The following is a 12,678-nucleotide window of genomic DNA, read 5'->3' as shown; positions in this document are numbered from 1 at the left end:
TGATTCACCCATAAAAGTTTCACCTTGCTTGGCTTATTGATGTTGCTGGGAGGGATTCATTTGTTTCTGTCCTCCCAGATTTTTCTCTAAAATTTCATAATGACTCATGTACTATACTAATAATAGGGACCCACATACTGTACTATACTAAACTTTCATAATGACCCATATACTATACTATTAGTAATGAATAGTAGTAATACTAGCAGTAATGTTTTATATATGGAACTATGGTTGGTCCTGAAAATACAATTTTCTTATGTAATAGATAGGATGCTATTTAGACCACTCAGTTCTTTAAATATGTCATTTTTCCATTTTTTTGGAAAAATGTCAATGTTGGAAAAATTCTGTTCTCACTCCAATTCAGATACATACCAACAATGAGGCAAAATTGGGGAATTTTTTTTTTATTGTTGGAGAATCATTGGGGGAGGGGCATTTTTAAAATACTGATGTTTGAGAGTCCTTCAACTCCAAATTTTGCATGATTATCACATCATCAATAACACTTTATTGTAGGTATTCATAGTCTTGCTGATACCTCACTGCTCCCATCTGAGGGTCAAATGATAATTTGGTTGATGATAAGGTAAAACATGAAATTTATTTGTTTTACTACCTGTAGGTTTTCTCAGGGGTCAAAGTAATGCTAATTGGCTATTGTGTGTTTGGGAGCTTGTTTACAAGATTATCTTTTGAGGAAATAAGCTTTATTTGCGTTGTGGCACATTTCTGTTACAAATGGATGAGAATATTTCATGCTATTTCATATACAGTTTATAAGGAAAGCTAATGTGGAGCTACCCAGGAGAAATTAAATGTACTAAAAATTGAATTAAGAACCATTTCTTTTCAACATCTTCTAAAATTATTAGAATCCTTTAGATTCTGGCTTTAGAATATTAATATTCACCCTTGTACAGGATAAAATGAGTAGCTCCTTGTCATAATAAGACATGATTGTTTGGTTCAGAAAGGTTTATTTTCTTTAAGTGTTGCCTCCAAGTTTTTCTTTTAAAATAGGATTGTTAAAGTGCTTGAACATATCCTCTTTGGCTAAAAATCAAAGGAATCATACAGCTTCAAGGTCCTTTGTTAGATCCCATTTACTTGCTGTTGTAAGAGAAAGGAAGAGAGTGCTTTCTTTTAACAGGCTGGAGTATAATTCCAGTTTCAGAAACACTGGAAACTCTTCACTCTAGTGGTCTCAGAGTTGCCACTACAGACTCTGTGTGTGTGTGTGTGTGTGTGTTGAGCACGTGCACATTTACATTCATGTCTTCTGTTTTACTACTTTCTTTATTCCTTCCTTGGAGACTGAAGCTCTATTTTTTTTTCAAAATAGTAAATGCACAGTTAAATTCTTAAGTGCTGTAAAAGCAGATTGAGACCTTGATTTCATTCAGTGGGTCAAGGACCCGCACCTGAAGAGGCTGTCAGTGTACACATGCTATTCAAAGAGATGGAGCTAGTCACTGCTGCTGAAAAGTGTGTGTGTCTGTGTGGGTGTCAGTAGGAGGAGAAAAGGGAAGGTTAAGGTATGTGTGAAGTAAACACAAGCTGCCGTAAAACAGTTCAAGTGGTGTTGATTCATCAACCAAGGGAGTGGGAGGAAAAACAAAGCATTCATGACAGGTATAATGGTGTACAGAAAATAAACACCCAGAGAAGTGCATTTTATTAACTTTCGACCCTCAGAAAAAAGGAAATGCTGGACCTAGACAGACATATTTCATTCAGCAGAAGTTTTTTGCCATGAATAGTTGTCACTGTGGGAGTTTCTATTTAATGGGACCCATTCATCATGGGAAAGTTATGATTTAGTTTGTGAAATTTCAGTTTGTGTTCATCTATATCAAAAATGAATGAAAAAAAAAGTAGTGAAAGTCAAATCTGGAAATTGGTAGCAACAAAACTAGAATTCTACCTGAGGGTTCTTTCCGAGAATGCTGAAGTTCCATGTCCCTCCCTGCCTCTCTACCTTCTGTTTCTACCTCAGTTACCAATTTACATATACTGTGGCTGATACTCAGTGTAGAAGAAAATCTAAGCTTACTTACTGATGTCCCAATGTAAAGGCAGGCTACATTGTTAAATGTGTTTCCTATTATCTGCTAATGTCTGTTTTAATAAAACAGTGGGAACTAAATGGTTGCTTCTTAATCAAAACCATGATTTCCTAAACATAAGCTATGTGATTCTGTTACAAATTGCCACATATAGATCTCCTAGGTCAAAATTTTTTTCTCTTCTCATAGAAATAAATAAACAGTAAAATAATTATATATTCTGGAAGATCAAAGTAAATATGACTAAAACCTGGCAAAAATAAAAGTCTACTGGAAGGATTAAAAAAAAAAAAGAGATCAGATTGCAAATTCTATAGTTAATGCTTAAATAAATATGAGAAAATGAACAATCAATAATTTGATACCATTAAAAACAGATGTAAAAACTATATACAAATGGAATTGTCTAAATTTTGAAGTAAACATTTTAATGTGCATTTTTTGAATTTGTTGTTATTATAGCTGAACTATTTACACTTATTCTTTAAAAAGTCCTAAATTGGTTTGGCTTAGCATGTTAACTTTATTTTCCCCAGTGATCACAGCAAAGCACATTCTTTTTACCTTTTTTTCTTTAATTTCAAAAATAATTGCAGTTGACGCAGACATACTTGAGTTAACATTGCAGTTACTTCAGGGTAGGTAGGGAAACAGAGTTCATATACTCTGGTTTCAAGAACTAGGTCCATGAACCTGTTTCTCAGGAAATTTTGACATTGAAGACAATGGAACAGGTGGGTGGGGTGATGAGTTGATTTAGACAGCAGTTTTCTTATAATTTTCATATTGTATAATATAAAGCTTTTTAAAATAATATTTTATAATGTAAAATCCCTAAGCTCAAGTATAAGGAAAAATGTACATTCTACCTAAAAGCAGAGAAAAAAGACCAATACCAATAGTTGTTTACTGTTTCATAGTTTTAGTGTTGGACCCCCCAAATAATCCATAGGCACCTAGAAATATTCATGCTATTATAATATCATGCTAAATATTCAGGGTTTTAGAATTATGAAGGCTTTGCCCCATTAATTTTTGTTTTCTTCTTATTTTAATAAAAGATTATATACTTTTACCCAAATCTTCTTTTGTGTGAACTCTATTTAAATATGAACTTGTCACATAATTTTTTATGAAACCAAATGACAATTATGTATACATTACCACCACCAATTATACTGTTAACAGCAATTTACTTTTTGCAGGGGATATAATAAAAATAAGAAAGCACCATAACAAAGAATGTCTCATATCCTTTAAATGTATCCTAATTAATAAATTAAAATAAAATAATTTTATATCTAAAGTGCCTGTCATCTGATACCATAAATGGATTAACGTCTTTGATGAGGTCAATCCTACTTATTTAATATGTCTCAACTGTTGAGGAGGTCACTGAAAGTTCACACAAATACTTGGGGTTATTAGAAAATTATTTGTGTCATAAAATAATACCACTAGAGTGAATAGACCTAACCAAAGCCTGTATTTTGGCCAGAGTGCAGAATTTTCCCCATCACTTTCTTTTTCTCAATCATTGCTCAAGAATCTCCTGATTGCTAGTTGTCTTAATTTTATTTGTTTATTTGCGCTTATTTCGCAAAATATTAAAAAGCTGGGAAAAAAGAGGATTTACAAAACCAGTGTTACTTCCCCAAGCCTGGTTTATTCTAGTAATCAGTATTTTATCTGACCCTGTCTGATCTAGTCTTGCAAGATCAAACATCCAGGCCAGCAAGCAGACAGTAAACAAAGCTCATGAAGGATTTCAGTAAACAAAAAGATTAGATGTTGAATGAAAATTAAACTCCTTGAACTAGTCCTCTGTACTAAAGTGGTTAAGTGGGTTGTGATTAAAAGAAATAAGTAATTATGATCATTATAGCTGAAATGATATAATGTTACCACATTTAAAGCACCTCTTGTACCCGAAAATGATTGTGTCATTTACAAAGTGGTGCCTGAGAGTTGAATACAGAAATCAATGTCCTCCGACCTGTTTCCATAAGGCAGCTCTTGCTTAGCCATGGTGGAATCGGTGGTTAGGACAATGCCTTTAATCAACTCCTGGTATTTCTGTCTCTGCTGTTGTTTAGCTCTGATGAGGTAAAAGTAACTTACTTTTCTCTACCTAATGCTTTTGAGTCATGAAAGAAATTTGCTTTCAGCTTCACATCTAAATGAAAATGTTCTACAAGGAAGTTGATCTGCCCTCTGCCTGTATCCTGCTAAAAGTAATGGCAACATAAAATCCTTTGAATCTTGCAATAATATTTATTTATTTTGTTGTATGTTGAAAAATTGTAGTTGTATATATTTATGAGGCACAAAATAATGTCATTTTTTAAATATAATGTGGAATGATTATATCAAGCCTCAAATATTTGACATTTTTGTGATGAGAACATTTAGGATTTACTCTCTTTATGGTATTGAAATTACAGTACTCAGTTAGCTATATTTGTACCATGCTGTACAATAGACATAAACAAAAAATCAGGCTTATTCCTCCTAATGGAGGTTTCCTACCTTTTGGTATTCATTCATCTCCTCATTGTTCCTACAGCCCCAGCCCCTGGTAACCACCATTCTTTTCATCTATGAGTTCAATTAGATGCCACATGTAAGTTTGAACATGTGGTATTTGTCTTTCTGTGTTTGGCTTATTTCACTTTGCACAGTGTCCTCCAGCTCCACCCATGTTGTCATAAATATTGGATTCATGGAATTAAAAACAGCACTTCCACAACCAACTAGTGTTCATCCTGCTAGTTTTCCCACATTTGGAAGAGACTTGTACATTTTCACTGAGACAATCACTGGTGTGTATTCATAGCCAGCTTGGCCCTTCAATCAGAAGCTTATAGGTAGCGTCAGCAAGTGGAAAATGTGTAGGGAATGTCTTGGGCACTCAGCTCAAATGTGGGCTAATTCCTTGCCTGGATCTTGAGAAGGTCAATCTAGCTGTACTGGTAGCTGCTTTGCTGGCCTGAATGTATTTATTTATAAATATTTAAATAAGTAAAAACAGTTGTTTGTTGGTAATGTGGTTTGGGATTAAAAGAAACACACTTGCTATCTGCTCATTTTATATTATTAATAATGCCATTTTAAATATACATTAAAAAAGTATGGAAAAAAGGAAAAATGATCTGCTTCCTTACTTCTTCCCTGTCTCCTGTGCACCTACCCCTCCAACCATCTATCATGTAAACTTACCATTTGAAAGACTTGTCAGACCCTGTTCCTGATTTCAAAAATCCTACTGTTTATATGAAACAATTAATTAATAAGGTAGCATATATTTTTTCATTAAAAATAAATTTGAGCATCTATTTTACGTGTGTGGTGGGATTCTAAAGACTGGGGATACAGTGCAGAGTATTACACTGGTTTTCATTGCAAGAAAACTATAGTCATAGTTAAATACATAATTTTAATTAAATGTTTAGTGAGTGCTTCTACTGCAGGCCATATTCAGTGCAGCAAGAAACATCCAGAAACACATCCAGAAGATGTGGCTCCTACTTCTAGTTGTGTTGCTCTCCACCCAGGAGGGGAAATATTCCTAAAAATGTATCTGGTAATGATATATTAGTGGTATAAACTAGTGCAATGGTAGTGCAGAGAAAGCTCCATAAATTTTATCTGCTAGGTTTGGGGTGGGGTGGTTATGGAGAGGTAACACATGAATTATACCTTAAGTATAAGCAGAATTTTACAGCAAGGAGAAAAAGAGAAAGAAGAATATTTCAGGCAATTTCATGTTCATGAGTACAGATACAGGGGTGCAAAAGAGCATTGTGTGTTTAGAAAATTACAGGTAGTTGTCCAGTATGTCTAGAATGGCATTTATCATGGTTAAGATTTTGAACAGTGTAAGGTAGAGCTAAGGGGAGGATGGTGGCACCAAATATTGGTAGATGAGCAGAAATGGTTGGGACTAGATGAGGGGAGAGCATTTGTGTTTTAACAATGGAAAAAACATTTCTGGGAAAGTAGAAACCAACCTTATTTTCCATTGTTACAACACATGCTCTCCTTAGGGGATTTGGAAAGCCTAGTTGAGGTGTTCTGAGGATGTCTGAAGACTGTTCAGTAAAGGAATGATATAATGAAAATGGTGGTTTTAGAACCATATTCTCGAAGCCAGAGGGTGTATATATGGGAGGAAGGGAGGCTGGTGGCATGTCCACTTGAAGGAAGTAGACAGAGTTGAATCTATTGCAGTGATTGATAGAAGTGAAGACGGTGAGGGAAGAGAGGTATTGGCTTTAGGCGGCAGGAGTGAGAAAGGCAGTGAGCAACCAATGTGAGAAGTTAAGCAGATAGGAGCCAGCGAGGCTTGGAGAGAGTGAATGGGCATGTTGGAGAAAGAAAGAGAGTTCCAAGCAGAATCCACACTTCTGTGCTTAGCGACTGACTCTTGATGGTTATAATAGAAATAGGACAACATGTATGAAAAGGATACATCAGTGAGTATTGGCAACGAGATAGAAATGTCCCTTAGGCCTTTCAAGATACAAAACAAGTTGACTAAAGTACAGGACTAAAGAATACATTTTTGTCCATTTTTTTGGATAATAGTTGAAGTGGTACCAAAGGAGCATTCTTTAAACAGAACAAGAGAGGCCTGGGAGCTTTGGGAGGAAAAGGGCCCTGAGTTAAGAAGATGCGCTTAGAGAGAGAGTGAGATTGCAGAAGCCAAGGGAAGGTGTGTTACCAGTGGGGAAGTGTTACCAAGGGTGTAGGGGTGGGGAGGCAGAGGGAGGGCATTGGAGACTCTTGGTTTTTGGGAAAAGGAGACCACAGTGCCATTAGGCATTGGAGGGAGCTGTTTCCCTGTAGTGTAAGAACAGCAACTGTGTATGTGTGTAAGAAAGGAGAGAGTGACAAGGAGACAAAGGCCATAGAGGCTGATTTTGGAAGCGAAGAATCTGAAGTGGTTTAACCTTAAAAGTGCAGCAGGAGGCTTCAGTGTAACTAGGAGAGAGCATGGACGGGAAAAGGAAGAAGTGGAATGAGCAAGAGTTCACAACCTAGAAGGCAAGGGGGTCTGAGGCATTGATGTTGTTTTGCCTTTGAAAGAAAGAGAAATAGTGATAATCTTCTTCAGAACAGGCAAGGTTGGGGCAAGGAGATGCGGAAGGAGGCAGGTTTTTAACACTGAATGGGCAGTGAGGAAGAGTGGCTCCTGCTGAGTTACGGGTGGGGGTGGCAGATCTGATTTCAGATTTCCATTTGTCCTGCCCAGAAACAAAAAAAAAATCAAAAACTCAAAACCAAAGATGATTTGATGAAGAATTTATGGAGCAGTGAATTTTCACTAGGAAATACCCAGGTTTTTTTTTTGTTTGTTTGTTTTTAAATCTAGTATTTGAGGCCAGGAATTTGAAACCAGCCTGGGTGATGTAGCAATAGACTCTGTCCTCTAAAACAATGGGAAAAATTAGCCAGGCATGGTGATGGCACCTATAATTCCAGCTACTGAGGAGGCTAAAGCAGGAAGATGGCTTTAGCCCAGGAATTTGAGGCTGCAGTGGGCTATAATCCTGCCACTGCACTCCAGACTAGGCAGCAGAATGAGAGCTTGTCTCTAGAAAGAAAGGGGGAGGGGAGAAAATCTGGTTTGACTGTGGGGATATCTTCTACTTTGGGGGGAACCAGCAGGTTATGTTAAAATCAGAGAACTCTGTTAGTTCAATTACATAAAGATTATTATCTTTTTCTCTTTAGACCATTTACAAAGTAGAAAGTGGAAAAGCACTTAGGCTTATAAGGTGCTTGAAGCTCTTAAGTGCTAGTAAGATGCTAGGACAGAAATCACATTGCCTAACTGACAGTTATCTAACTAGCTATTTGTCTGATGATGGTCCTTTATTCTACTCTTTATAAGAATTTATGATTATCTGACCCCAGTTGGAGTCCTGAACTCCCAAAGGGACAGACATGAATCTCAAATCATCTGGGGTACAAGTCACACAGTCAGTCCTAACATGGGCCTTTTAAGTCATCACCTTTCTAAGTTCCATATTACCATACTAAGTTTGATCCTTGACTACTCTTCCTTCTGCATCAAAAGCTCCTTGAAAAAAAATCTGAGTAGGGACATGGGGGTGCAGGAATATAGCAATTTTGGGCCCTGCTCAGAGTCCTGTGAGCATGGTGCCTTTGAACATTGTGAATGCTTAGTAAATGCTAGCCGAATTAAGTTGGCTATAGATGAACTTTTTTGAATATATGCACTTAGAGCAATTTTATTTTTGCATATGTTATATGAGTAATGTTATTTGCTATCTAATCTCTCAGTTGAGAGAAAAAAGAAAAAAAAAGAAAATTTACCTTGTTTAGTTCGTATTGTAAATGTTCTTAGCAGATTAGTAATTGGTTAGAATCATTTTCTTTTTTCAATTAATTACTTATTGAGAAAAGATTTAACAATAATCAATTCCACTGAAATGGGACTAATACTTTTTATAAAGTACAAATTAGCGACTGTTTATGTAGCTTGAGAGAAACATCTCTTTGAGGTTTGTCCAGCTAATTTTTTAAGTATTTCCCTTAAAATAATGGCCTAAAACGTTGAAGTTCTGTAAAATGGTGGAGACTGGTCAGTGGAAGAGAATAACTCATAGATTGATGGCTTCCTTGATTAACTTTTCTTCAGTAGGTTGAATTAAAGAATCAGTACTCATTAAGAAATAATGTTATGTTTCTTTAATGTGATTTTTTTCCCTGTTTTGTATTACATGCTGAATACACCTTACAAATTATAGTTTTAGGTTTTTGAAATAAAGAGTAAAAAGAAAGCTAAAATTAGATATTAAATAGCTTTAGCCTATGCAGAAGTTATAGGAAAATGTGACAAGGTTGAGGATACCTAACTGATAAAGTACATTTGAAACCAAAAGGGACAGTAATGTTCTGATGCAGAGGATTGGGAGTAGAAAAGATGGATGATTCTCACTTTTTCCATGGGATATAATGGGTCCTATGAGTTTTTACTGCCAGAGAAATAGAGGTGTCCAGATTTGAGTTGCTTTATGGTAGGTATATATGTTTCTGTGGCGTTTAACATGTTGGAAAAAGGAAGTTGATAATAAGGGGAAAATACACCTAAGAAAACCAGTCATATGGTATTATCACAATGCCGGCTGCTACACTTTGCTTATAGGCTGTTTTACTAGGAGTTAACAAGTTGGCTCTAAATATCTTGCTCTAGGCAGAGACTTTGTAAGTAAGTTCTCAACCCAAAGACAAATTCTCTTGAACAAATTAAGATGAAAAAAAGATCTTTAGGTATAGTAGCTGTAAAAGACTTAGGTTTGTTTTTTTTTTTTCTTTACTCTTCAGCTCTTTCAGACTCCTAATAATTTTAAAAAATGTGTATAGTGAACTTTCCAGGTAATGATTTTGTTGTTTGTTTTAGTGATAGGGGATATATAGCTGATAGTACAGCATATTAGCTTTTGCTCCTGCAGTCATGTATGTCTGTATTTGCGTTAACATAAAATAGTTTTTATGCAATGAATTGTACTTCTAGCTATTCACTAGGAGAGAATAAATCAGAAGTATTTTCAGTGACTGTGCATATTCAATATTGGCAGATAGGATACTGTTTGGATTGGAGAAATTAGTGCTATGTTTACATTTTAAAAAGGATTTAACCAGTGAAAGACTTGGGTAGGTAGAGGGAGTATTGTGTGGCCCAGCTCAGAGAGGAGTGCAAATAAATATCAGGGTTTAAACTATGTGGAACTATCATATTTGTAGGTCAAAATTGTTATGTATTACCAATTTTATGTAGTTGCACCACATATGAATTTTTTTGATTCCCAAGATTCTCAAGTTATTGCAATGTTATGTGAATGTGTATACCCCATTTTATTTCTTGTTGGCTACCTGTTTCAAAGAAACACTTTGTATTTACAGAATTTATAAGGAGTACTTGCAAAAGCTCTCCATTGTGTGATTCATGTCTGTCATGAGTCAGGTGGGAATTTATGCTGATGACACTTATTTTGAGACAAAGCTTTTTTTGGTTTCAAGAAAAAGAAAAGAATGGGGGGGGGGGATATTCGTAAAAATAATATAGCCACTATATAAATGTATTGTAGATGACTAGAATGACTTGCTAATAAACCAACAAAATAGGAATTTAAAGGACCTATCTTGTTTCATCAAATAGAAATTCAATTTAAATCCTAGGCAGTGTTGTAGATCTATCTATGTATACCAGTTAAATTGTCCAAAGCAAATAAGTTTGTGGAGTTTTGGAAAGCTAATGTTATTTAGTACTTACTATCTCCCTAAGGGCTGGCATCATTACTGGCACATACTAGCTAATTATTAAGTATTATATGAATTAAAAAAAACAGGTATAAATGCTGTTATTTTTATAATTAACTAATTCAACTGTTGAGAAATCAGTGATTCCATTACTTTCAGAATTGACTAACTTTTTCAGTGCATGTCAAATCAGAAAGGTTTATAACGCATACAGTGGAGGGTTCCAGTTGAGCCCTCACCATTCAGAAAACTCATCCACATGTGTGCCACATGTACTCATGCAAATGAAAAATGGGACTTAGCTATAAGAAAGCTCATTGGTCCTAACCCAAACCCTTAAGACTATTAAATAACCAACCTGCTTTAATTTGGGCATTTAAGTCAAGCAGTGGAACACAGGCCTTGGGGTCCTAAGACATAGATTTGAAGTCATACTTCTTTGAATAGTTTTGTGACATCAATTTTTCTCAACTTCAGCTTCCTTGATAAAGTGAGCATACTAATATCTATGTCCTGTAATAGAATCAAATGACAATGGGAATCAAATGACAATGTGTAAAGAGTTCAGCTCAGTGCTGTAGCTACTATATAAATGGAGGGCTTGATGTGACTTGAAATGCCAACACAGTTTGAAAGAAGTATATTAGCAATAAAGATAAGAAAATGCCTGCATGTATAGTACAGACTTTTTTTAAAAAAGGGAATCCATTAAAAACGCTTTGTGAAACATTCCATGAAAACTTTACTTTGAGTTATGCAGAGAAGGAAGAAAACAGCTCTTTTTCTTTTTCTTTTTTTGAAACAGAGTTTCATTTTGTCACCCTCGGTAGAGTGCAGTGGCGTCACAGCTCACAGCAACCTCAGACTCTTGAGCTTAGGTGATTCTCTTGCCTCAGCTTCCCGAGTAGCTGGGACTGTAGGCGCCTGCCACATGCCTGACTATTTTTTTGTTGCAGTTTGGCCAGGGCTGGGTTTGAACCCACCACCCTCGGTACATGGGGCCGGCGCCCTACCTACTGAGCCACAGGCACTGCCCGAAAACAGCTCTTTTTCATTGGCCGTGTAGTTTGTTCTTATGAGGCGAGAGCCAGCACTCCTAATCATTTTGAATATTTCTCTGTATGTATCTGCATTTGACCTTGACAACTTTTTAAATTTGTTTGCTATTAGATAAGATATTGTCTTTAAACTTGGGTTCTCAGGTTTTAGGGCTTGAGGTAGATGTTTGTAAATCTAAGGCAATCATATGCTCAAGAATATCTTTTCTTTATGCTCAAAGTTTGGGTGCCAATTTGAAATTATTGATTTGTTTGGCAGATTTTCTGCTAAGGGTGCCAAAAGCAAGTCTGTATCTTTTTTGCCTTTGTAGAGTCACTTCCAGGGTACTTTCTGAGATTGAAAGAGTGTCAGAGAAATTCTTTCCTTTAAAAAAAAAATTATTTGGCATGTATTTTTCTACCCGGGGGTTCCAGGAGAGGGTTCTGGGGAATACTAGAGTGTTATCTTACTAAGGAATCCATTAGCACTCATTCATGCTAATCCATTTACATTTGCATAAGCATCTTAATGGCTTAAAGAAAAATCCATAGGCCAGAGATTCTGGAAATTTCTCAGTGCAAAGCCTTTTACTCAATTCATTGCTTTCCTCTTATTATAACTATGGACAACCCCCAAGGACTATTTTCCTAAAGTAGCTATGTAAAGGTTTGCATTAAAACACTAGGATCATATCCCTGGAAATATAGTATCTTTTTAGCAGTATTGATAAATTTGCAAGAGCAATATTATAACTACTGTTACTATCGCCACTATGTAAACTACAGTTATTCTTGTAATAGGGAGTTCCACATATTTATCTCTGGAAAGTCTTAAATTCTTGCTAAAGACTCAAGAACAGAAGCAAGTATTCTGAGGAAGAATTGTTTTAAAAATCCTAGCAGTGTTTCTAGATAAGTAACCTCGACAGCTACTTTAAGACTAACCTGCAGCTAACGGTCCCCTTGTCACGGCTAGTTATCATGTACGCTCTTTCCGTCTTTCCTGTGCCATCTTGCTGGGATTGGCGGGCATCTGTGCCTATCACATGCTTCTTTTGCTCATGAATCTTCCACAGAAGCTATTCTTTGGGGCACTTAGTCATTGCAACATATTTGGGCATTGAAATTTTATTACATTTACTTTACATAATTATAACAAGGAAATGATAATAAAAAGAATTAAGTGCCAGAATATGCATTTTATTTTTGAGTATTGAAAATGTTCTTGTAATAACCTAAAATATACATCAGAGATTTGCAATATTTAAAATAAATACTTG

At 35.7% G+C, this 12,678-nt stretch overlaps 1 protein-coding gene across 2 annotated transcripts in view; it reads left to right on the top strand.

Annotated features, from left to right (window-relative positions):
• The window catches only part of SATB2 (SATB homeobox 2), a 188,201-nt gene that overhangs the window by 93,542 nt on the left and 81,981 nt on the right, over window positions 1-12,678 (top strand). The gene's annotated exons all lie outside the window — the stretch shown is intronic.

This window comes from Nycticebus coucang, chromosome 7, assembly GCF_027406575.1.
Source record: "Nycticebus coucang isolate mNycCou1 chromosome 7, mNycCou1.pri, whole genome shotgun sequence".
NCBI classification, from domain to species: Eukaryota; Metazoa; Chordata; class Mammalia; order Primates; family Lorisidae; genus Nycticebus; species Nycticebus coucang.
Note: the sequence above shows the minus strand (reverse complement) of the source record. Positions and strands in the feature narration are given on the sequence as shown.